This window comes from Hyla sarda, chromosome 11, assembly GCF_029499605.1.
Source record: "Hyla sarda isolate aHylSar1 chromosome 11, aHylSar1.hap1, whole genome shotgun sequence".
Classification (NCBI taxonomy): Eukaryota; Metazoa; Chordata; class Amphibia; order Anura; family Hylidae; genus Hyla; species Hyla sarda.
Genome location: NC_079199.1, coordinates 87,383,570 through 87,409,292, shown reverse-complemented (window position 1 = coordinate 87,409,292; position 25,723 = coordinate 87,383,570). Strand labels below are relative to the sequence as shown.

Below are 25,723 nucleotides of genomic sequence, written 5' to 3'. Positions count from 1 at the left end.
CTCGCAGAGTGCCCATCAGAACTCTAATGAAGATGTTGGGCCACATGTCAGCGTCTGCAGAAGCAGTCCCCTGGGCCCTGTGGCACCTCCGACCTCTCCAAGATCAGGTCTTGACTGCCTGGAATCGCAACCCCAGTGGGTTGGACAAAAAATGCACCCTGTCGTCCGAAGTCCGTGCCTCTCTCAGGTGGTGGACGAACCTGACAGATGGGAAGTCCTTGATTCAACCTCTGTGGATCACTCTGACCACGGACGCCTCCCTTCTAGGGTGGGGAGCCCATCTGGATGACCATCCGGTTCAGGGTACCTGGACCCCTCAGGAAAGGTTACTCTCATCCAACATTAGAGAACTAAGAGCAGTTCATCTTGCGCTCCTCCACTTTGCTCCCCATTTCTTAGGGAAAGCAATGAGTCCGGTCAGACAACACCACTGTAGTGGCTTATATCAACAGACAGAGTGGCACAAAGTCCCTAGTGCTCCTCAGGGAGACCGGACTTATTCTATCGTGGGCAGAGCTCAACCTATCCCACCTTGTTGCAGTCCACATCAAGGGGGATCTCAACATATTGGCAGATCGTCTAAGTCGCGGGCTTGCAGTCCAGGGAGAATGGTCTCTCAACGAGAAGATCTTCAGGAGGATAACCCTGAAGTGGGGTACACCAGAAATAGACCTCATGGCAACCCGGCTGAATGCCAAAGTGAGCAAGTTTTGTTCCCTTTACAAGGAGGACAATCCGGTGGCGATAGACGCTCTGTCCATCCCATGGAGGTTCAGGCTGGCCTACATATTCCCTCCACTTTCCATGATACCCAGGGTATTGATGAAAGTCAGGCAAGACCAGACCTCAGTGATTGCCATCATCCCATTCTGGCCGAAGAGGTCTTGGTTCACCCAACTCATGAGGATGAGTCAGGGGTGTTATTGGAGGCTTCCCCACGTGCAGAACCTTGTGTCTCACAACACAGGCTCCTGCCTAGATCTGAGGAGACTCAATCTGACAGCCTGGAGATTGACTGGACCCTACTAAGGAGTGGGCTTCCTGCGGAGGTCTTGAGAACTATTGCACACTCTAGAGCAGAGTCTACAAACAAGGTTTACTCCAGGATAAAGAAGATTTTCCTTCAATGATGTGCAACGAAAGAGGTAGTTACCTCAGATCCTCCTCTTTCTGCAATACTGCGTTTTCTCCAGGATGGCCTTGACAAGGGTCTTAGCCCATCCACCTTAAAGGTTCAGGTCACAGCACTCTCTGCCTTCCTAGGCAGGTCTCTATCACAAGAATCCCTGGTTAGAAGATTCCTCAAAGGGGCTGAAAGACTTAAACCTACAGTTCTCAGACCTATTCCCAGTTGGGATTTAACCACTGTTCTCAGGGGGTTATGCGTTCCCCCCTTTGAACCTCTGGAAGAAGTAGACTTTAGGTATTTATCCCTTAAAGTCACTTTTTTATTGGCCATAACCTCAGCCAAGAGAGTGGGTGAGCTTCAGGCCCTTTCGGCTTTCGAGCCTTATACTGTTTTTCTACAGGACAGAGTCCTGTTGAGGTTTTTACCTACCTTCCTTCCTAAGGTTCCGACTTTCTCCAATACCAACCAGGTTATTTCTCTTCCAATTCTACTGCCTAATCCATCCTCTCCCGAAGAAGCGGTTGACCACACTCTGGACATCTCTAGAGCTCTCAGAGTCTATATCTCAAGAACTGGAGAATTCAGGAAGTCGGAACACCTCCTTGTTTCTTTTTCTGGAAAGAACAAGGGCTTGAAAGCCTCTAAACCTACCCTAAGTAGGTGGATTAAGGAGGCAATCCGAGAGACCTTCATAGTCCAGGAGCTAACTCCTCCTGCCTTTGTCACTGCCCATTCCACTAGGGCAGTCTCTACTTCCTTTGCTGAGAAAAGGTCTGTTCCTCTGGAACAGATTTGTGCTGCTGCTTCTTGGAGCACCCACAATACTTTTTTGAGTCATTACAGGGTTAATGCCAAACGATCGGAAGAGTTGGCCTTTGGGCAGTCAATCCTAAGTGCCACTCTGCCGTAGTCCCTCCCTATTTGTGTTCTTACTCGCTAAGTCCCCACTTGTGCTGCTGGTTAGGACGTAAGGGAAGCGTTCATTTTTAACGTAAATTTGTTTTCCCTTAGTCCTAACAGCAGCACACAAATTTCCCGCTGCAGCACAAAAATTCCACTGTCCTGCCAGCTTCACAGGGGCAGAACACCCCACTTGTGCTGCTGTTAGGACTAAGGGAAAACAAATTTACGTTAAAAATTAACGCATATCTCTAATGACATGTCAAAAGTTTTCATAAGTAATAGGAACACTTAAAGGGGTACTCCGCTGCTCAGCATTTGGAACAAACGCTGTAGCCGGCAGTTCGTGATGTCATAGCCCCACCCCCTCATGACGACACACCCCACCCCCTCAATGCAAGTCTATAGGAGGGGGCGTAACGGACGTCACACCCCCTCCCATAGACTTGCATTGAGGGGGCGGGTGTGACGTCATGAGGGGGCGTGCTATGACATCACAAGCTCCCGGCGCCGGCTCCAGCGTTTGGAACAGTTTGTTTCAAACACTGAGCAGCGGAGTACCCCTTTAAAGATTCTAGATTTATAGGGACAGAAGGTTGATCCAGGGATTTATTCTGATGCCATATTTGGAGTCTGGAAGTAATTTTTACTAGTATGAGGGTTTTTTGGCTTCTTCTGGATCAACTCAGTAGAGACTCATTAGGGATATAGGTTGAACTTGATGGACTCTGGTCTTTTTTCAACCTTATGAACTATGTTACTATGTAAAGGGGAGACCTGACATAGAGGGTTGATGTACCCTGGACATGTAAAGTCCTATCGTGAATACAATAAATATGCAATTGGTGCTATCAAATTGGTGGATGTGGGTAGCACAAACACAGCATCTGTTTTATGCTTACTTCGATCTCTTCTTTACTTAAAGGGGTACTCCCGTGAAAACCTTTTTTCTTTTAAATCAACTGGTGGCAGAAAGTTAAACATATTTGTAAATTACTTCTATGAAAAAATCTTAATCCTTCCAGTACTTATTAGCTGCTGAATGCTACAGAGGAAATTCCTTTCTTTTTGGAACACTGATGACATCACGAGCACAGTTCTCTCTGCTGACATCTCTATCCATTTTAGCAACCGTGCATAGCAGATGTATGCTAAGGGCAGCATGGTGGCTCAGTGGTTAGCACTGCTGCCTTGCAGTGCTGGGGACTTGGGTTCAAATCCCACTAAGGACAACAATAAATAGAGCATTATTATTATTATAATAACGTCAGCAGAGAGAACTGTGGTCCTGATGTTATCAGAGAGCATTCCAAAAAGAAAAGAATTTCCTCTGTAGTATTCAGCAGCTAATAAGTACAGGAAGGATTAAGATTTTTTAATAGAAGTAATTTACAAATATGTTTAACTTTCTGCCACCTGTTGATTTAAAAGAAAAAAGGTTTTCACCGGAGTACCCCTTTAAAGGGGAGAATGACTCCAGCAATAAACTGCAATTTTTGAAGCAACACAGCAGTCCTGTAGCTCCCTCACCGGAGAAAAAGAGCATTACACCATATTGATAAAAATCAATGCAGTCTGTGTAATGTATGTATGTGTTACACCCTCCACAGTGATAAAGGTTTTCTACTTAGGCTTACAGAGGACCCCCTTATGGGACTTTAAAGGGGTATTCCAGGAAAAAAACTATATATATATATATATATATAGATATGGAAATATATATATCAACTGGCTCCAGAAAATTAAACAGATTTGTAAATTACTTCTATTAAAAAATCTTAATCCTTTCAATAGTTATCAGCTGCTGAAGTTGAGTTGTTGTTTTCTGTCTGGAAACAGTGCTCTCTGCTGACATCTCTGCTTCTCTCGGGAACTGCACAGAGTAGAACAGGTTTGCTATGGGGATTTGCTTCTACTCTGGACAGTTCCCGAGACAGGTGTCATCAGAGAGCACTTAGACAGAAAATAACAACTCAACTTCAGCAGCTCATAAGTACTGAAAGGATTAATATTTTTTTATAGAAGTAATTTACAAATCTGTTTAACTTTCTGGAGCCAGTTGATATATATATATATATATATATATATAAGTTTTTTTCCTGGACAACCCCTTTAAGTTGCTGAGGGAGAAAAGATGTTCTGCAGCGGCGTTGCCTTTCAGAGATCGATTTCAGTTCCAGTCCGGTTTAATAAAAGTATTCACATTTATTTGTGCATAAATGTGTGCACAAATAAATGTGAATACTTTTATTAATCCAGACTGGAACTGAAATCGATCTCTGAAAGGCAACGCCGCTGCAGAACATCTTTTCTCCCTCAGCCACTACAATTCCTGCCGACCTCTACCTGAGCGATTCGGCTAAGTTTCCGCAGGCTGCAGCCCGAGATCTATGGTCTGACCCCACACGGAGGGGGTGTCACGTTTTTTTCAAGACTTATCCCAGGTGAGCGCACATCACACAGGGGTCGTGTGGGATATTATACGCACGGAATTACACGAGGCGCTGTCCTCTCTTTTGTCTTTTTTTTTTTCTTTTATTGCCTTATTGGACTTTAGTCATTGCAGGAGAAGACCCAATTTTAGCACATCCGTAACATTTGTGATTTCTTTTTCTTTTGTCACATGAAGGGGGTGGGGTGCACAATGAATTTACTATAATTTATGCCAGGAATTGGTGAAAAACCGTAACCTAAACCGTAACCTCAATCCAGGTATAGATGTCAGTGTGTGACGCAGACTCAAACAGTGCGCCCTCCTAATATATCTGCTTCAGTAGACTTTGTAATAAAATTAACCTATGAACCCCCCCCCCTAATGTTTTTAATTATTTATTATTTTAAGATATTTTCTAGCTATCAGTAGAAAGGAATAAAAAAGAAGCCTTGAATACCGGCGCTGTGACTAGAGCATACAGACAATAACGTCCAAGAAGAAGTAAAGGATCCTCAGCAGGACCATTTATTAAACAAAATACAAAACAATGGATTACGCGTTTCGGGAGGAGCCCTCCCTTCCTCAGATCAGGGTACACAAATGACAACATACTGGATATTTATAGGGCTCCAAAATGGCTGCCAGGGTCAGGGGGAGTGGTTAACAACATAATACACATAGAGAAATAATATATATATATATATATATATATATATATATATATATATATATATTATAATAATATACTAGGTACAGAAAAGTATATCCTAATAAGTGTTATAATACTTAAATGACATAAAAAATATGATGGACCAGGCAGATATGATAATGGTCTATGATAGTTTTTATGTCATTTATGTATTATAACACTTATTAGGATATACTTTTCTGTACCTAGTATTTTATTATATAATATATAGATTATTTCTCTATGTGTATTATGTTGTTAACCACTCCCCCTGACCCTGGCAACCATTTTGGAGCCCTATAAATATCCAGTATGTTGTCATTTGTGTACCCTGATCTGAGGAAGGGAGGGCTCCTCCCGAAACGCGTAATCCATTGTTTTTTTATTTTGTTTTTGTTTAATAAATGGTCCTGCTGAGGATCCTTTACTTCATCCTGGACGTTATTGTCTGTATGCTCTAGTCACAGCGCCGGTATTCAAGGCTTCTTTTCTATTCCTTTCTACTGCATCTACAGGACGACCTGGGTGGATCCTGCTACCCACTGGCTGAGCAGCGACGCACCATCATTGGTACCCCTTTAAATAGGGGTTATATGCCTGTTACTTTCCACTTTGAGGTGAGCGGCCATCTATAAGCTCCGTGGGGTCATCCCCCATTCCTCATACCCCCCACTTATATCTCAGGGTAATACACGAGGCGCCGCTTGTCGGTCCTTTTTTTTTTCAGTTTTTCTCTTCTAGCTGTCAGGGAATGGAAACATGTATTACTTTAATTCAGAGCTTGAAGAAACAACAAACACAGGAGACTGGCATATGAGGGGAACAACCCATAAGAATAAAAAAAAAAAAAAATTATAATAATAATAATAATAAAAAAAATAAAAATAAATAAAAAACAGCACCACACTTGTCCTCAGGTTGTGTGTGCTATTGCAGCTCAGTTCCATTAAAGTGAATGGCGCCAAGTTGTAATACCACACACAACCTTAGGACAGGTGTGGTGCTGTTTGTGGAATAAATTTTTCTTTTTGTTCCCCCTGGAAAGATTTTTAATCATAATCCCAATAGTCCCAAATTCAGTCGGGTAATTCCTGATCAGTAGAAGATCAGCGATGCACAGTAAAGCTCCAAACAGTATAGAATTAAAAAAAGACATTATATCAGTGATCCTGATCATACTAGATTATTAGAATTCGAATTTAATTTGCATTTCCCTGTGGAGATTTTTCTTTTCTTAAAGGGGTACTCCGGTGAAAAACTGTCCATTTTAGGAACTGTCCAGAACAGCATATGTTTGCTATGGGGATTTCCTTTTACCCTGGACAGTTCCTAAAAAGGACAGAGATGTCAGCAGAGAGCACTGTGCTCGTGATGTCAGCAGAGAGCTCTGTGTTTCAAACGGAAAAGAATTTCCACTGTAGTATTCAGCAGCTAAGTACAGGAAGGATTAAGATTTTTTAATAGAAGTCATTTACAAATCTGTTTAACTTTCTGGCACCAGTTGATTTAAAAAATAAAATAAAAATTTTTTTCACCGGAGTACCCCTTTAAAGCTGTTGCCCACCTAGGATCACTAGTAGAGATGAGCGAACTTACAGTAAATTCGATTCGTCACGAACTTCTCGGCTCGGCAGTTGATGACTTATCCTGCGTAAATTAGTTCAGCTTTCAGGTGCTCCGGTGGGCTGGAAAAGTAGGATACATTCCTAGGAAAGAGTCTCCTAGGACTGTATCCACCTTTTCCAGCCCACCGGAGCACCGGAAAGCTGAACTAATTTATGCAGGAAAAGTCATCAACTGCCGAGCCGAGAAGTTCGTGACAAATCGAATTTACTGTAAGTTCGCTCATCTCTTATCGCTAGCAATCTGCTGTTAATTGGGAAACCCCACAGCAAGTATTCAATTCTGCAGTGCCACCGCAGGAGAAATGAGGTATTGCACTGTTAATATTCCAATCAGATGTGACTGGGCTTCAGAGCTACTTCTGCATTAGCTAATAGATAATATTCCTAATAGACTGGAGCTGGGGGTCTTCTATATTTGATCATGTGTTTTCTACGCCTGACAAGCCCCTTCATAAATAAGGTTCCATCTGGCCACTCATAGGGGGTTATCATCCGGCTTGTGGAAAGCTGGGGAAAGAATGGAATGGACTAATGGAAAGCTGGGGAAAGAATATGTGCAGTGGCACAATTGTGTCAGTATCCCATAAGGCAGTATTTCCCAACCAGGGTGCCTCCAGCTGTTGCAAAACTACAACTCCCAGCATGCCCGGACAGCCGAAGGCTGTCCGGGCATGCTGGGAGTTGTAGTTTTGTCACAGCTGGAGGCACCCTGGTTGGGAAACCCTGCCCTATGGATAGCACAGACCCTTTAAATTTTCCTAAAGCAATAAGATATGGATAAGCGCCCTGAGCGCCATCAATAAATGAAACCTCTGCGATGACTTCGCACTACGGTGCACAATTCTGATTGTATAGAAGAAAAAAAAATAAAACAACAACAACACAATTATGAATAGCGCAGTAACCCGCAGTAAGCCAACAATCCCAGATTCAAGCTCCGGCACGATCGCATTCGCCAATGTAACTTAAATTTTGGCCGATGAGGAGAATAATGGGTAAAAACACATTTGACCCAATTACAAAAATATTCTAGTGGTGCCGGAAATTTTCCAATAGGGTTGCTGCAACTTTAGTAATGAGACTGTAGAGGCTTTAACTTACAAGAGGGCGCTGCTGCCATCTTGTGGTGTAATAAGGGTATGACATTATGCTACACCTTGGATTTTTACTCCGGAATCATTTTCAGGGAGGCCCGAATTGGGTGAATTTTTTTAAATTTTTATTTCTGCGTAAACTGTGTAAACAACAGCCAATAGGTGCCTATTAGTAGCGTCATCTAAGTGACCCCCAGTAACAGTACTAGTGAGTGACTATATACATTATATATACTTTACAATTTCCAATTTTACTTTACATTATTCCAGATTTTGCCATGACAACCTGGACACACTGGAAGGAGATTTATCAAAATCTGTGCAGAGGAAAAATTTTCCAGTTGCCCATAGCAACCAATCGGATCGCTTCTTTCATTTTTCAGAGGTCTCTTTAAAGGGGTACTCCCATGGAAACCTTTTTCTTTTTTTAAATCAACTGGTGCCAGAAAGTTAAAAACAGATTTGTAAATCACTTCTATTAAAAAATCTTAATCCTTCCAGTACTTTTTAGGGGCTGTATACTAAAGAGAAATCCAAAAAAGAAATGCATTTCCTGTGATGTCCTGACCTCAGTGCTCTCTGCTGACCTCTGCTGTCCATTTTAGGAACTGTCCAGCACAGGAGAAAATCCCCATAGCAAACATATGCTGCTCTGGACAGTTCCTAAAATGGACAGCAGAGGTCAGCAGAGAGCACTGTGGTCATGACATCAGAGGAAATGCATTTCTTTTTTGGATTTCTCTTTAGTATACAGCCCCTAAAAAGTACTGGAAGGATTAATATTTTTTAATAGAAGTGATTCACAAATATTTTTTACTTTCTGGCACCAGTTGATTAAAAAAAAAAAAAGTTTTCCACGGGAGTGCCCCTTTAAAAATGACAGAAGTGATCTGATTGGTTGCTATGGGCAACTTTTCTCTGCACAGGTTTTGATAAATCTCCCCCATTGAAATGGAATAGGGTAAGCCATTTTTAGGGTGTTCCCGTGTGGTCTTAGGCAGGGGTTTACATGTATCCATTTTTGTTTTCAGGTTGTTGTTTTTTTTTTTTTACACACAACACACCAAAAAACATTTTTTTCCAGTTATTTTTGGGGGGACTTTTTTTAAATATTTTTTTAAACACACCAAAAAACTAACAGCCGTAAAACAGCAGTTTTACACCTTGAAATATGGCTCAAGATATTGTGTAAACACAGCCTTAAAATATAAACTATAAAAATGATATACTATGATAATAACCGTTATGTAAACAGGGCACTCCGCCCCTAGACATCTTATCCCCTATGCAAGGATAGGGGATAAGATGTCTGATCGGGGGGGTCCCGCCACTGCAGCCCCCCCGAGTCATCAGCTGTACAGAGCTACGTTTGCTCCATGGCTGATGACTCACGATATAGGGATCGGCGTTTTGTGATGTCATGACTCCACCCCCTCATTATGTCAAGCTCCACCCACTTAATGCAAGCCTATGGGAGGGTGCGTGGCTGTTGCCACACCCCCTCCCATAGACTTGAATTAATGGGGCGGGTGAGACATCGCAAGGGGCGGAACCATGGTGTCACGAACCGTCGGCCCCTGTCATCAGCCTTGGAGCAAACTTAGCTCCGGAGAGCTGATGACTTGGGGGGGCTGCAGCAGCGGGACCCCCGCGATCAGACATCTTATCCCCTATCCTTGGATAGGGGATAAGATGTCTAGGGGCAGAGTACCCCTTTAACAAATGGAAGCAATCTAAATACAAATTGAGTAGGCTCCCCCTAGTGGTGGTTGACAATAGACTGGCTTGAAGTTTGGCAGATTTTTTTGATGAATTGCAAATAAGTTAAATTCTACTGTACATCTATATCTATCTATCTATTTATATATATATATATATATATATCTGCAGTATCTGTCTGTATAAACACACACACAAACATATATATATGTATTTATTTTTTTAACATTCTGTCCCCTCAAAATCGTTCAACACTGTCATTGATGTCTAAACCTTGGCAACAAAGGTGAGTTCACCCTAAGTGGAAATGTCCAAATTGGGCCCAAAGTATCAATATTTTGTGTGCCCACCATTATTCTCCAGCGCTGCCTTAAAGGGGTACTCCGGTGGAAGAATTTTTTTTTTTTTCAAATCAACTGGTTCCAGAAAGTTAAACAGATTTGTAGATTACTTCTATTAAAAAAAATCTTAACCCTTCCAGGACTTATCAGCTGCTGTATACCACAGAGGAAGTTGAGTTGTTATTTTCTGTCTGACCACAGTGCTCTCTGCTGACACCTCTGTCCATGTCAGGAGTAGGAGCAAATCACCATAGCAAACCTCTCCTGCTCTGGACAGTTCCTGACATGGACAGAGGTGTCAGCAGAGAGCACTGTGGTCAGACAGGGAAGAACTACACAACTTCCTCTGTTGTATATAGTAGCTGATAAGTACTGGAAGAATTAAGATTTTTTCATAGAAGTAATTTACAAATCTGTATAACTTTCTGCCATGAGTTGATTTGAACTCCTCCCCCCCCCCCCCCCTTTAAACCTCTTGGACATGGAGTTCACCAGAGCCTCACAGGAGACCACTAGAGTCCTCTTCCAATCCTCCATGATGACATTACAGAACTGGTAGATGTTATAGACTTTGTTCTCTCCCACCTTCCAATTGAGGATGCCCCTTCCGGTTGAGGATGCCCCTTCCGGTTGAGGATGCCCCTTCCGGTTGAGGATGCCCCATAGATGCTCAATATGGTTTAGGTCTGGAGACATGCTTGGCCAGTCCATTACATTTACCCTCAGGTTCTATTAGCAAGGACATGGTGATCTAGGAGGGGTGTTTGGGGTCAGTATCATGTTAGACCATTTTTTTTTTGGCATTTCTCACCCTTCAGTGGCCGTTTTCAAAATTGCAGTATACTCAAACTATGGCATTTTTTTAAAGAAATTGTGTCATTTTTCCCCTCCATACATTTCTAATAGGTGGGGGGAAAAACCCCAGAAAAAGAAGTAGTTTGGCAACAGCTGGAGGCACCCTGTTGGGAAACACTGCCTCTTTGCAATAAACATAAACATTTGACCACTAGATTGTCAGCAACTGGATGGTGGACACCCCTTTTGCCAACTCTCTAATCCGCCCTGCTCTCCATGACCATTTCCTTTAAAATTTGTAGAATTAAGTTCCCGAAAATGTTTAAAAATGCCAAATATTTAAAGGGGTATTCCGGTGGAATTTATTTATTTATTTGTTTATTTTTTAATATTAACTGGTGACAGAAAGTTAAACAGAGTTGTAAATTACTTCTATTTAAAAAAAAAAATTAATCCTTCCAGTACTTATCAGCTGCTGTATGCTCCACAGGAAGTTATTTTCTTTTTTAATTTCTTTTCTGTCTGACCACAGTGCTCTCTGTCCATGTCAGGAACTGTCCAGAGCAGGAGAGGTTTTCTATGGGGATTTGCTCCTTCTCTGTGGTCAGACAGAAAATAAATTCATAAAGAAAAGAACTTCCTGTGGAGCATATAGCAGCTGATAAGTAGTGGAAGGATTAAGATTTTTTTAATAGAAGTCATTTACAAATCTGTTTAACTTTCTGGCACCAGTTGATTAAAAAAAGAAATGTTTTCCACCGCAGTTCCCCTTTAATATTCGGGCCCTACTGGACGAGGGCTTGAGAGAGGGCACCTGCTTTCTATAATGTAAGCATAAGCAATAATGGCTGAATATATAATCAGTCGTCCCTGTCGCCCGGTGATTTCTGGCCCGGGGTGTGAGGACACGGCAGACCCTGTCAGAAGAATTTAAGAGGTGATTTGGGAACTGTCTCGGCAGAAGTTGAGGCATTATACATGAACTGTATATCAGCCGAGGCTAAAAGGATTTTTGCTAAAGTTTCCATTGATTTTTAAATGTGCTCCTTAATCAAAGTTCACGTTTTATTTACTGTAATAATTTACCACTGGTATGTGGCATCATGCCGCCCGCTGCCCAGTCAGGTTCTAGCTGATAGACAGGCCCGGTCTTTCTCCATCCTACATGGTCAATGGATGAAAGCAACAGGTACAAACTGGTCATTTATTGGCATGGCCCATGTCTAGATGGGAGTATGCCCACCTGTATACAGAGAAAATCTAAAGGAGCAATTGGGCATTATTGTTGTAAATATGACCTGGGACCAGACTGGGGAATCTTCGGCCCGAGATTCTGAGGGTGGCCGGCGCTAGGACCGTGCCATCCCCATTGACAGCTATGTATTTCCCGTTGAGCATCGACCGCTGCTCCATTCAAATGGGGAACATAGGGGAGATTGATCAAAACCTGTGCAAAGGAAAAGTTGCCCTGTTGCCCATAGCAACCAATCACATCGCTTCTTTCATTATGCACAGGCCTTATCAAAAATCTAAGAAGCGATCTGATTGGTTGCTATGGGCAATTTTCCACTGGACATGTTTGGATAAATCTCCTCCATAGAACCCAATCCTGCAGCCTGATGCTAGTTAAGAGTCAACAGAAAAATACCAGACACAATACCACCTTGGAGGTTTTTTCACCTTAAGGACCCGGGGTTTTTCCGTTTTTGCATTTTTCGTTTTTCTCCTCCTTACCTTTAAAAAAATCATAACTCTTTCACTTTTGCACCTAAAAATCCATATGATGGCTTATTTCTTGCGCCACCAATTCTACTTTGTAATGATGTCAGTCATTTTACCAAAACATATACGGTGAAACAGAAAAAAATAATAATTGTGAGACAAAATTTAAAATACAAATGCCATTTTGTAACTTTTGGGGGCTCCCGTTTCTACACAGTAGATTTTTTGGGAAAATGACACCTTATCATTATTCTGTAGGTCCATACGATTAAAATGATCCCCTACTTATATAGGTTGGATTTTGTCGCACTTCTGGAAAAAATCATAACTACATGCAGGAAAATTTATACGTTTAAAAATGTCATCTTCTGACCCCTATAACTTTTTTATTTTTCCGTGTACGCCATTGACCGTGTGGTTTAATTAACAATATATTTTTATAAATCGGACATTTTCGGACATAAGTACCGTATGAGATGCGGTACTGGGATACCACGCTGCCAAACATCACACCCTCTAAAAATAATACTACCACACACTGTGTCTTCCATAGTGTGCACAGAGCAGCAGCGTCCCATTGAAAACAAGCAAAATTCTGCTGGCGGAAGTTCGTAGTGTGGACGAGCCCTAATTCCCCCAGATCCCTCTGCCCCCCCCCCCCAGACCCCTAATTCTCCTCCAGACTCCTGCTCCCAGAGACCCCTAAGGCTAGGTTTCCCCCTTTTTTTTACCTGCAAAAACACAGAAATACTGCTACTGCTTTTTCCTGTGTTATGGTAATTTTTTGGAATTTTTTTCTTGTGCTTTTGCCTTCTCTGTACTTTTGCCTCCGGAGCATCTCCTTCCTACTTCCGGGTGTAACGAAGCGTCACATGGCGCTCAGCCTATCGCCGGCCGCCGCAATGTTCTGCCTCGGCCGGGGATAGGCTGAGCGCCATGTGACGCTTCATTACACCCGGAAGTATGAAGAGGATGGACCGGAGGACCGATCAGCTGTAGCGGTGCTCCGCGGGAACCCAGGGAGGTGAGTGATGGTTAATTTTCATTTATTTTGCAGCCCGTGCAGGAATACTCTGCACTAGAGTACTCCCTCAAAGGGATACTCGCCCCCTAGACATCTTATCCCCTATCCTTTGGATAGGGGATAAGATGTCTAGGGGTGGAGAACCCCTTTAAGTCCCCCCCTTCAACACTCCTGGTCCTTCTCCACTATTCCACTTTTCATCACCCCCTACCCCCCCCCCCCCCCCCACTCAGTCCCCTTCACACTCCTCTGCCCCCTTTACCAAACCCATTTGATTGACTGCTGCACAGAAAGTGAAAGCTCCACAGATTCTCACAGAAAGCTGCACTGGCTGGAAGCTGCAGGAGAGCCTCACTGATAGCAAAACAGACTGAAACATGCACAGAGCCTGAGGTCTTCTATTCATCACAGTGCTGCAACCATGTGAGGGCGGAAGTGCTCTGTGCTGGCAAACACCCACTTTCTCCTGCTGGGAGATTGCACTATGTGAACAAAAAGAAAGGTATGATACACAGCTTTTTTAAAGCTCTGAATTTTTTTTAGGGGCTGTTAGGAATAGTTAGGGAACATAGCCTGAGTTAGTTTAGAACAGTTTATTTGGTGACAGGTACTTTTTAAAGTACAACTCCAGCAACAAAATGAATTTTGCCATTATGCCCGGGCTGCTGCAACTAATATAATAAACCTTAACTCACCAGCACACTGCACTCAGATAATCGCTGGTCGGAGCAATGTCCCGCCTCTGCCGGTAATAGGCTGCCTGGCACTGTGATGTGGTGGACCTAGGCCCAGCCTTCTTCCTAGTGTCCGGTGCAGTGTGAAAGAAGACCAGGGCCAGAAGACGGGAGAGCAATCGCAGTGGCCTTGAGTGCGAGGCAGAAGGTGAGTTAAGGTTTATTATTTTAGTTGCGGCAGTCAGGACATAAGTTTTATAGCTTATAAGGTTGAAAAAAGACAAGAGTCCATCAAGTTCCACCTAAGCCCCTACTAGGTTATCCAGTGGAAGGCAAAAGAAAACCCCATGAGGCCGATGCCAATTGCCCCATTCCTTCCCGACCCCAATATGACATCAGAATAAATCCCTGGACCAACGTTCTTTCCACATTAATCTATTGTCCATAACCTGTAATATTATATTTTTCCAGAAAAACATCCAGACCCCCCCCATGAACTTGTTTATAGAGTCACACGTCACAACATCATGTGGCAGAGAGCTCCATAGTCTCACTGCTCTTACAGTAAAGAATCCCGTCTGTGATGATGGTGAAACCTTCTTTCCTCTAGATGTAGAGGATGCCCCCTTGTCATGGTTACCGGGCTAGGTATAAAAAGATCACTAGAAAGATCTCTGTACTGTCCATTCATATATTTGTACATTGTGATCAGATCCCCCTAAGACGTCTTTTCTCCAAACTAAATACCCCCATGCTTGATAACCTGTCTTGGTCCTGTAATCCTCCCATACCATCAATTATCTTTGTCGCCCTCCTCTGCACCCTCTCCAGTTCAGCCATGTCCTTCTTATATACAGGGGCCCAAAATTGTACACAATACTCCATATGTGGTCTGACTAATGATTTATATAGAGGCAAAACTATGTCCTTGTCACAAGCCTCTATGCCTCTCTTGATACATCCCATGACTTTGTTGGCCTTGGCAGCAGCTGCCTGGCACTGATCACTAAAGTTGAGCTTACTGTCCACCAGCACCCCCAAGTTCTTTTCGGTAGTTCTACATATTGGCCCTCATTTACTTAGAAAATCGGGTTGTAAGTCTATCTTGCTTTCTTACCCAACTGCTTTTTTCCCCTGGTATTTATTATTATGTCGCATCCTGTTTGTCGCACGTGGGTTTTGTTGGTTTTGGTTTCCAACTACTCTGAGCTGTCGGGAAAAAATCCACAACAATTCAACAAATTCGGGTTGGAAACCTTTATAAATACGTGGGAAAGCTCAGAAATGTCGGGTTACGCCCCTTTTTCGGGTTTGGGAGAATCCAAATCAGGTCCGTCGGCAAAAAATGACGCATCGTGTCACAGATTGGCGCACCAAGTCTGCAACATGTCACAGACAAAGATGCGACAAAAAAACCTTAGAAAACAAGTCGGGTTTAGAATAGTAACTGAGGCCACTGTCTTATTATTTAACACACAAGCCCTCATTTACTATTCTAAACCCGACTTGTTTTGTGAGGCTTTTTTGTCGCATCTTTGTCTTATCCACAACAGATGTTAAACTTACAGGCCTATAGTTCCCAGGATCCCTTTTTGAATATTAGCACCACATTTGCTAAGTGCCAGTTAGGTGGAACAATTCCTGACATTGTAGAATCTTTAACATTATCTTCTGTTTTAAGTAAACAGGTGCCAGAACATTAAACATATTTGTAAATTACTTCTATTTAAAAATCTTAACCCCTCCAGTACTTATCAGCTGCTGTATGCTCCAGGGGAAGTTGTGTAGTTCTTTCCAGTCTGACCACTGTGCTCACTGCTGACACCTGCTGCTCTCTGCTGTCCATGTCAGGAACTGTCCAGAACAGGAGCAAATCCCCATAGCAAACCTATCCTGCTCTGGACAGACAGAGGTGTCAGCAGAGAGCACTGTGGTCAGACCGAAAATTATTTAAAAAGAAAAATAACTTCCTGTGAAGCATACAGCAGCTGATAAGTACTGGAAGGATAAAGATTTTTTTTTTAAAGAAGTGATTTACAAATCTGTTTAACTTTCTGGCACCAGTTGATTTAATAAAAAAAGTTTTCCACGGGAGTACCCCTTTAACCCCTTAAGGACGCAGGACGTAAATGTACGTCCTGGTGAGGTGGTACTTAACGCACCAGGACGTACATTTACGTCCTAAGCATAACCGCGGGCATCGGAGCGATGCCCGTGTCATGCGCGGCTGATCCCGGCTGCTGATCGCAGCCAGGGACCCGCCGGCAATGGCCGACGCCCGCGATCTCGCGGGCGTCCGCCATTAACCCCTCAGGTGCCGGGATCTGTATTGATCTGCGGCAGTTCGCGATTAAAATGAACGATCGGATCGCCCGCAGCGCTGCTGCGGGGATCCGATCATTCATAACGCCGCACGGAGATCCCCTCACCACCCTCCGTCCGGCTCCCGGCGTCTCCTGCTCTGGTCTGTGATCGAGCAGACCAGAGCAGGAGATGACCGATAATACTGATCTGTTCTATGTCCTATACATAGAACAGATCAGTATTAGCAATCATGGTATTGCTATGAATAGTCCCCTATGGGGACTATTCAAGTGTAAAAAAAAAATGTAAAAAAAATGTAAAAGTAAAAGTAAAAAAAAAGTGAAAAATCCCCTCCCCCAATAAAAAAGTAAAACGTCCGTTTTTTCCTATTTTACCCCCAAAAAGCGTAAAAAACATTTTTTATAGACATATTTGGTATCGCCGCGTGCGTAAATGTCCGAACTATTAAAATAAAATGTTAATGATCCCGTACGGTGAACGGCGTGAACGAAAAAAAATTTAAAAAGTACAAAATTCCTACTTTTTTAATACATTTTATTAAAAAAAATTTATTAAAAATGTATTAAAAGTTTTTTATATGCAAATGTGGTATCAAAAAAAAGTACAGATCATGGCGCAAAAAATGAGCCCCCATACCGCCGCTTATACGGAAAAATGAAAAAGTTAGAGGTCATCAAAATAAAGGGGTTATAAACGTACTAATTTGGTTAAAAAGTTTGTGATTTTTTTTAAGCGCAACAATAATATAAAAGTACATAATAATGGGTATCATTTTAATCGTATTGACCCTCAGAATAAAGAACACATGTCATTTTTACCAGAAATTGTACAGCGTGAAAACAAAACCTTCCAAAATTAGCAAAATTGCGTTTTTCGTTTTAATTTCCCCACAAAAATAGTGTTTTTTGGTTGCGCCATACATTTTATGATATAATGAGTGATGTCATTACAAAGGACAACTGGTCACGCAAAAAACAAGCCCTCATACTAGTCTGTGGATGAAAATATAAAAGAGTTATGATTTTTAGAAGGCGAGGAGGAAAAAATGAAAACATAAAAATTAAATTGTCTGAGTCCTTAAGGCCAAAATGGGCTGAGTCCTTAAGGGGTTAAATATACGCAATATAATGACAAAATACATTTTTTTTGCCAGAGTTCTTCTTTGAGGATTGCAAATGAGGCTAGCTATATTTCTGAAACAGCGCCCCTCTTGATCATGTGTGGCATGTTTGGCATTACCTCTTCACTTAAAGGGGTACTCCGGTGAAAACCCTTTATTTATTTTTAAATCAACTGGTGCCAGAAAGTTAAACAGATTTGTAAATGACTTCTATTAAAAAAATCTTTACCCTTCCAGTACCTTTTAGCAGCTGTATGCTACAGAGGAAATTCTGTTCTTTTTGAATTTCTTTTTTTTGTCTTGTCCACAGTGCTCTCTGCTGACACCTGATGCCCGTATCAAGAACTGTCCAGAGCAGGAGAAAATCCCCATAGCAAACCTATGCTGCTCTGGACAGTTCCTGATACGGGCATCAGGTGTCAGCAGAGAGCACTGTGGACAAGACAAAAAAGAAATTCAAAAAGAAAATAATTTCCTCTGTAGCACACAGCTGCTAAAAAGTACTGGAAGAGTAAAGAGTATTTTTTATTAGAAGTCATTTACAAATCTGTTTAACTTTCTGGAACCAGTTGATTTAACAAAAACATGTTTTCCAACGGAGTACCCCTTTAAATGAGAATAAGCTGCCGTACCAGAAAGAAATAAATGAAATAATGTTTGTTTGCATTTAACCCTGCACATCCCCTTTATAACCACATCACACAGACTTAGTATGGACGTCTCCTCTTCCGTCAAATCCTAATTTCTTGGTTGCATTCTGTTTGATCTGCCTGCACAGTTGCCCACATGCCTGCAATAATGCGAAGGTTCTTCAGGAATCTTTACATGTTGCTGGGTAACGCCAGTCTCCTGCCAGGCAGTCAATGGAAATGTACAGAGCCGAATCCAACATTCAGGTGCTTGGAATGATAAGTCAGATCGCTATTGATTTAACTATACACTGTTACATACTTAATAGGGTGGACAAAGGCAAAACTCCAACTTCTATGTATACCATGTTCCTCCAAAGAGAGAACCCCCAACACCCCACTCCGGGTGCCCCATGTAAAGCGGTACTCCGGTGGAAAACTTTTTTTTTTTTTTTTAAATGAACTGTTGCCAGAAATGTAAACAGATTTGTAAATTACTTCTATTAAAAAAATCTTAATCCTTCCAGTACTTTTTAGCAGCTGTATACTACAGAGGAAATTCTATTCTTTTTTAATTTCTTTTTTGGCTTGTCCACAGTGCTCTCTGCTGACACCTCTGTCCGTGTCAGGAACTGTCCAGAGCAGCATAGGTTTGCAATGGGGATTTTCTCCTGCTCTGGACAGTTCCTGATACGGGCATCAGGTGTCAGCAGAGAGCACTGTGGACAAGACAAAAAAGAAATTTAAAAAAGAAAAGAATTTCCTCTGTAGCACACAGCTGCTGATAAGTACTGGAAAGGTAAAGATTTTTTAATAGAAGTCATTTACAAATCTGTTTAACTTTCTGGCACCAGTTGATTTAAAGAAAAAAAAAAAGTTTCCACCGGAGTACCCCTTGAACCCCTTCCCGCTATAGGACTTATGCATACATCCAAGCATCCGACACGTTTGCACATTTGGACTTATGCATACGTCCTAGTGATCTCCGACACTGCCGCGGACAGCGCAGGAGATCGGCGACGGGACCCGGCTGTCAATCACAGCCGGAGTCCCGCCGCAGCTGTTGGATCCGCAATCGCGCCGGTCCTGGCAGCATTAACCCCCTAGATAAATCCTGATCACGGCATCTATGGTGTTGACAGGGGGAGCGCTCTCCTCCTGTTCACCAACGGCAGCGCCGTGATACGATCGCGGGTCGTCGTTGGTTGCTATGGCAGCAGGATGTCAGATCATGACCTTTTCTCTGCCTGCTACGGAAGCCTGTGAGATCCAGCCAGAGGCTGTAGTGTGTGCAGCTCATCAGGTCATACCGTGCTGCAGTACAAATGTATTGCAGCATAGTATAACCTGTAAAAAGTGTAAAAAATAAATAAAAAGTTCTTCACTAGAAGTATGAAGTGTAAAAAAAAAAAAATGCCCCTTTCCCAATAAAAGCCCTGTATTATCACCAAAAAAGATCAAAAACACAAATCATGTACATAATAGGTATTGCCATGTAAATTATCCCGCACGGTGAACGCTGTAAAAAAGAGAGAGAGACAAAGAGAAAGAGAGAGACAAAGAGAAAGAGAGAGACAAAGAGAGAGAAAAAGAGAGAGACAAAGAGAGAGACAAAGAGAGAGACAAAGAGAGAGACAAAGACAGAGAGACAAAGAGAGACAAAGAGAGAGACAGAGACAGAGAGACAGAGAGACAGAGAGAGAGAGAGAGACTCCAGTACGACCATTGTATGTTGAAACCATCGTATATTGAGTCCATAACTCTATGGAAAACTGGTATTTGGTTCCTGAATCCACAAAATTTTAACCCAAAAGGGGTACGCCAAGGGTTATGCGGGGGTACGGCAATTCGCTGACAAATACCGGCCATGCATTAGCCTGTATTTGTCAGCACAGAGCAGGGATTGGACGCTGCAGTCGCTGAAGCAGCTCACGATATGCATGATAGGAATGGGGGAATAATGGCAAAAGGGGATTAAGTATCGCATTGGAAAGGTAAGCGCACGCTATTATGAAATTAAAGGGGTATTCCGGGGTTAACTAACTTTTAACTATCCTGCCCATTATGAAGAATTATACTAGTTTTACATTTACTTGCTATACATCTCTGCAGTGGACCGTCTTCGTTTTCTTCATCATATGGTCCCCCCAGGTCTAGTGTTTCCTTTCAGGTCCTGATGGCGTACGTCTCACAAACCTTTGCAGCTCGAGGCAGCAGCTGGTATACAGGGGCTTAGCTATTTCTTGTATTTCCTCACAACCCCCTGATGACGCTTGCGGTCCATCTGACGTGCCGGCGTCCCGCGATCTCGGCAATCTGCGCAGGTAACACTGGCATGTCTGGACGTACACAATGATATCAGTGACTACAGGTGACGTCTTCTCTATAGTGAAGAGAATACACAATGATATCAGTGATTACAGGTGACGTCTTCTCTATAGTGAGGAGAATACACAATGATATCAGTGACTACAGGTGACATCTTCTCTATAGTGAGGGGAATACACAATGATATCAGTGACTACAGGTGACGTCTTCTCAATAGTGAGGAGAATACACAATGATATCAGTGACTACAGGTGACGTCTTCTCTATAGTGAGGAGAATACACAACGATATCTGTGATTACAGGTGACGTCTTATCATTGTGTATTCTGCTCACTATAGAGAAGACGTCACCTGTAGTCACTGATATCATTGTGTATTCTGCTCACTATAGAGATCAGTGACTACAGGTGACGTCTTCGCTATAGTGAGGAGAATACACAATGATATCTGATTACAGGTGACGCCTTCTCTATAGTGGGGAGAACACACAATGCCATCAGTGACTACAGGTGACGTCTTCTCTATAGTGAGGAGAATACACAATGATATCAGTGATTACAGGTGATGTCTTTTCTATAGTCTCTATAGTTTTTTACTGCCAGACACTGTATTCTGTGAATATAATACTGGCACAGACCCTCTGAATATAATTCTGACACACTGTACACACTCTGAAAATACTACAACACACTGTACCCTCTGAATATAAAAACAGTCACACACCGTACCCTCTAAATACTTCTACACACTGAACCCTCTGAATATATCCTTATAATATAGACTGTACCTCTGGAATGCAAAACACTCTTGTGCCCCTCATATATAATAACAATGCCCCATCCTGTGCCCCTACATATAATAATTATGACCCGTCCTGTTCCCCCACATAATAATAATGCCCTCTGTCCTGTGCCCCTAGCATATAATGCCCTTGTCATGTTCCCCTCACATATAATGCCCCCTGTCCTGCCCCCTCAGGGGGATTTATGAGGGGCACATGACGGGGGCATTATATGTGAGGGGCACATGACAGGGGGCATTATGAGCGAGGGACAAATGTCGGGGGCATTATATGTGGGGGGGGGGCACATGACAGGGGCCCCCCTTTCATGTGCCACTCACATAATGCCCCCTGACATAATGTCCCTTGTCATGTGCCCCTCACATATAATGCCCTCCTGCCATGTGCCCCTCACTTATTATGCCCCCCTGCCATGTGCCCCTGACTTATAATGTGCCCTTTCTGTGGATTGCCTCACCCAGAGTTTTAGTTTTAATAATTACCCTGTACCATACAGCGCTCGAGCAGCTCTCTCTAGCCGTCACCCTTCTCACACGCTGCTCCATTCTTACAGTGTGAGCCGCAGGAACGTGATCTCCGAGCGCCGACCTGCAGCATGTGAGAAAGGTGAGGGAGTGGTGGAGCGGGAGCTAACAGCTCCCGCTCCACCATGCTATAGTATGGGAGGGGCAGCAATCTCGGGGGGGGATTTCCCCACTGCCCCCCCCCCCCCACCCCCCTGGATCAACCACTGGTTCCACGCGAACTTACTCTCAAGGGGTACCCATGGACATACTTTCACCCTTTGGGGGTACAGCCGCGAAAAAGTTTGAGAACCACTGGAATAGAGGCAATGTTGTGAATGTGTGTATACTGTTTTGTGCACATTACTGTTCTTACTGCCTTGCTGATATCCCTGCAACACCGCACACACTAGAGGTACATTTGGACCCCTAGTGTGCGAAGGATAAGCATGGCAGCTATGATTGGATGCTGCAGCAGAAGCTGCAGGCTCATTGGACGCAGGGGCGGTGTGGTGACGGGGCATAATGACGAGGGCAGCGGAGAATGGATGCAGGGGCGGCGTGAGTGGCGCAGTGACGAGGGTGCTACAGGCATCTGTGATTGGATGTAGGAGCGGCACACTGACGGCCTGATGTATATGTATACACTCGCACACAATGTTTATAACACACTTTATGCACTAATACATTTGATATTTGTATGTGTAATATTTACTTGGTTTTGACTAATATTTTTATATCCAGTATAAGACTTCTGCAGAGGTTCATACATATTTAATTGGTAGAACGTCCGTCTGCAGAAGCTTCAATGTTTCTCTGTCTGTTCCTATACAGCACTATACACAGGCCTCCTAATATATACTATCTACGAGCCTTCCTGCCTGGTCGATCACCATGAACTTGAAGGGTTTGGTTTTTACGTCATTCCCTTTGTGCTATCTTTATTCTCCAGGTCAGTATGATTACAGCGATTTCTTATACAGCGTTTCCTTACTTTAGTTTTACTACTTAAAAATTAGGGCTCATTTTTTGCATGGTACAATTTTAAGTTTACATTTTTTTTTATATCGGAAAAGGAGGAGGATATGAATTTTTTTTATAGAAATTGAACTTTTTTTTTTTAAACACTATTTTAGCCCCTCTAGGGGACATTTATAAGCCAATAGATTTTGTATAGAGATAAATGCAATGCACAGAAATATGTGTTGGCACTCACCAATACACAAGTTGCTTTCTTATAGAAAGTCCACAATGCACACGTCTGATCAGGAGCACATATCGGACTATGGTCATTTCACGCCTGCGTGCTTCCCCAGGGCTTGGCGGCAAGGTGGGGGTCATCCTCTTCAAATACACAAATATGATAATTTACCAAAAATGATGAAAACATAAGACTATGGAATAGATACAAGCTGGCACATACTGTCATAGCAATGATTACATCAAATCACAAAAATTTACTAAAACTATTAAAGGGGTACACTGCTGCTCAGCGTTTGGAACAAACTGTTCCGAACGCTGGAGGTGGGAGCTCGTGATGTCATGGTCCTGCCCCCTCATGACGTCACGCCCCACCCCCTCAATGCAAGTCTATGGGAGGGGGCGTGACAACTGTCACGCCCCCTCCCATAGACTTGCATTGAGGGGGTTGGGCTTGACATCTTGAGGGGGCGGGGCTATGACATCACAAGCTCCCCACGCCGGCTCCAGAGTTTTGAACAGTTTGTTCCAAACGCTGAGCAGCGGAGTACCCCTTTATGACCTTATGGACTTGTTTATACATCTAGCCTCTAACAACTTTGTATTTAAATCATATATCCCTTATTAGGTCTTACCCTTTCAGTGACCGAAAAATACAGAACCTTCAGATTGGAATTATGGTAAACACTTATGGGCTGTATAAGGTCAGGGGTAGCAGCACCAACAGAGCGCATATGTTCCTTTAACTTCACATGTAACCCACTAATACTCCTAACAATGTAAAGTTATAACAAAATATGACGTCCTGTAACCTGTAATGTTTTTTTCCAAAAGGACAAAGATGTTCCTACTTTCATTTGGCAACAGACAGTGCAGTTACCTTGCAGTTATTTTAAGTGCGGTACTGCAAACTCTAGACCAGTGATTCCCAACAGTCAGGCCCTGCCCGGGCAATTTATATATATATATTTTTTTTAAATCTCCCGCCCCGGCCTGCTCGCTTGTGAATCACGGCAGCGCAGGAGGTAAGCCTGCATGCACATTGCGTGTACGTGCACACTGCGCACACAGCGTCCCCCTCCCCGTGGTGCCGTGAGTCACAGGCGCACAGGCCAGGAAGGGGATATAGAAAATGAGGTGGTGCGCCGGACCATCTTCTCTGCCCCAGGACCAACCATCAATTCTTCCGGGCCCCAGGACCATCCATCCTTCTGGCTCCAGGACATCTTCCCAGCTCCTTGCAGAAGGACATTGAAAAACAGCTCAGCTTAATTAAAGGTAATGCACCCTCTTCCCTTTGTCACCCTTGTCCACTTTCCTGTCATCCATGTCCACCATCCCTGTTACCTCCTTGTCATTCCTGTCCACCCCTGTCACCCCCTACTCCCCAGTCACCCATGTACACTCTTCTACACCCCTGTCACCCCCTCACCCATGTACACTCTTCTACACCCCTGTCACCCCCTCACCCATGTGCACTCTTCTACACCCTACACCCCCTCACCCATGTGCACTCTTCTACAACCATCTGTCACCCATGTACACCTTTCAACACCCCTCTGTTACGCCTTTACACCTATACACCCCTGTATTCCTCTTAACTTGTAAAAGGGGAATCTGGAGGCTAATGCTGGTAAAGTGCGGAGCCTAATAGGTTTGTTTTGTAGGTTTAACGAGGAAGAATTGTGGCTGGAAGGAATAGTCAGGATGGCCCGGACCAGATGGAGAAGAGAAGGGAACGACGCTGATTTTAGAAGACGTCACTTGTGAGTTGCTGTATAAAGCAGCACTGCACTGTAATCTACATACCCACTGATAAATTGATGTTGTGCGTTGCGGCTGTTTACCCCCCCCCCCCCCCCCTTTTATTTTTTTCCGCTCTGCAAATTCGGTCGGGCTGCTGCGCGGAAATTTCTGAGGGGTTCCCAGAGTCGAAGAAGGTTGGGAACCACTGCTCTAGACAATTGTTCTGATGTTTGGACGCACTGTCAAAATTTCATCTCTAAGATTCTATAGTTCAACATTTGGGCACCACCTACGTAGCAGTGCTGGTGCTAGTGTCCGGTGGATGGTGCAGTGTGGCCGGCGTATGTACTCATCTGCTCTTTTATGGTAATCTCTTAAATACATAAAGTTTCATTTGATTCCAACAACTCCTTCTTGGTGCATATTCAGACATTAGGTAAAAAAGATAAAAGATGCCATAGCTATCTTCCCCAAATCACCTAAAATCCATTTGTTTTGGGGTACTTAGTCCTGCACTGCTTGGTTGAGCAGCTCCGTACTACAAATTCCTTTCCTTCAGTCCACGATCCTCCCATCCTGCCTCCTCCCCTCCCACAGCAATCCTGCAAGTTCCCGTTCTAACTTGGAAAGGTCGGACTTCAATTGAGATAACTGGCTCCCGCAGCGCTGACCGACCAGAACACAATATGGAGAATAAAAGTGGACTTTAATAACCAAGATGCAACGTGTTTTGCTGCGCAAATTACGGTAAAGCACTCAATGCCATTGGTAATGTAGGCTGAAGGGGCTGGTCAGAGATGAACACGTCACTTGTGAATGGGGAGGAGGCTAGAGTCCAGATATAAGAGGGTGCAATGCTCTGTACCTACCCTCATGTGTATAGTAGTGTAAGTGTTTACTACATGCACACTGCTATACGCATGGT

At 43.3% G+C, this 25,723-nt stretch overlaps 1 long non-coding RNA gene across 1 annotated transcript in view; it reads left to right on the top strand.

Annotated features, from left to right (window-relative positions):
• Positions 1-22,745: 22,745 nt before the first annotated feature.
• The window catches only part of LOC130295626 (uncharacterized), a 44,846-nt gene continuing 41,868 nt past the window's right edge, over positions 22,746-25,723 (top strand). The window contains exon 1 of the long non-coding RNA XR_008848938.1: positions 22,746-22,804. This is a non-coding gene — a long non-coding RNA (uncharacterized LOC130295626). The remainder of the gene's footprint in view (positions 22,805-25,723) is intronic.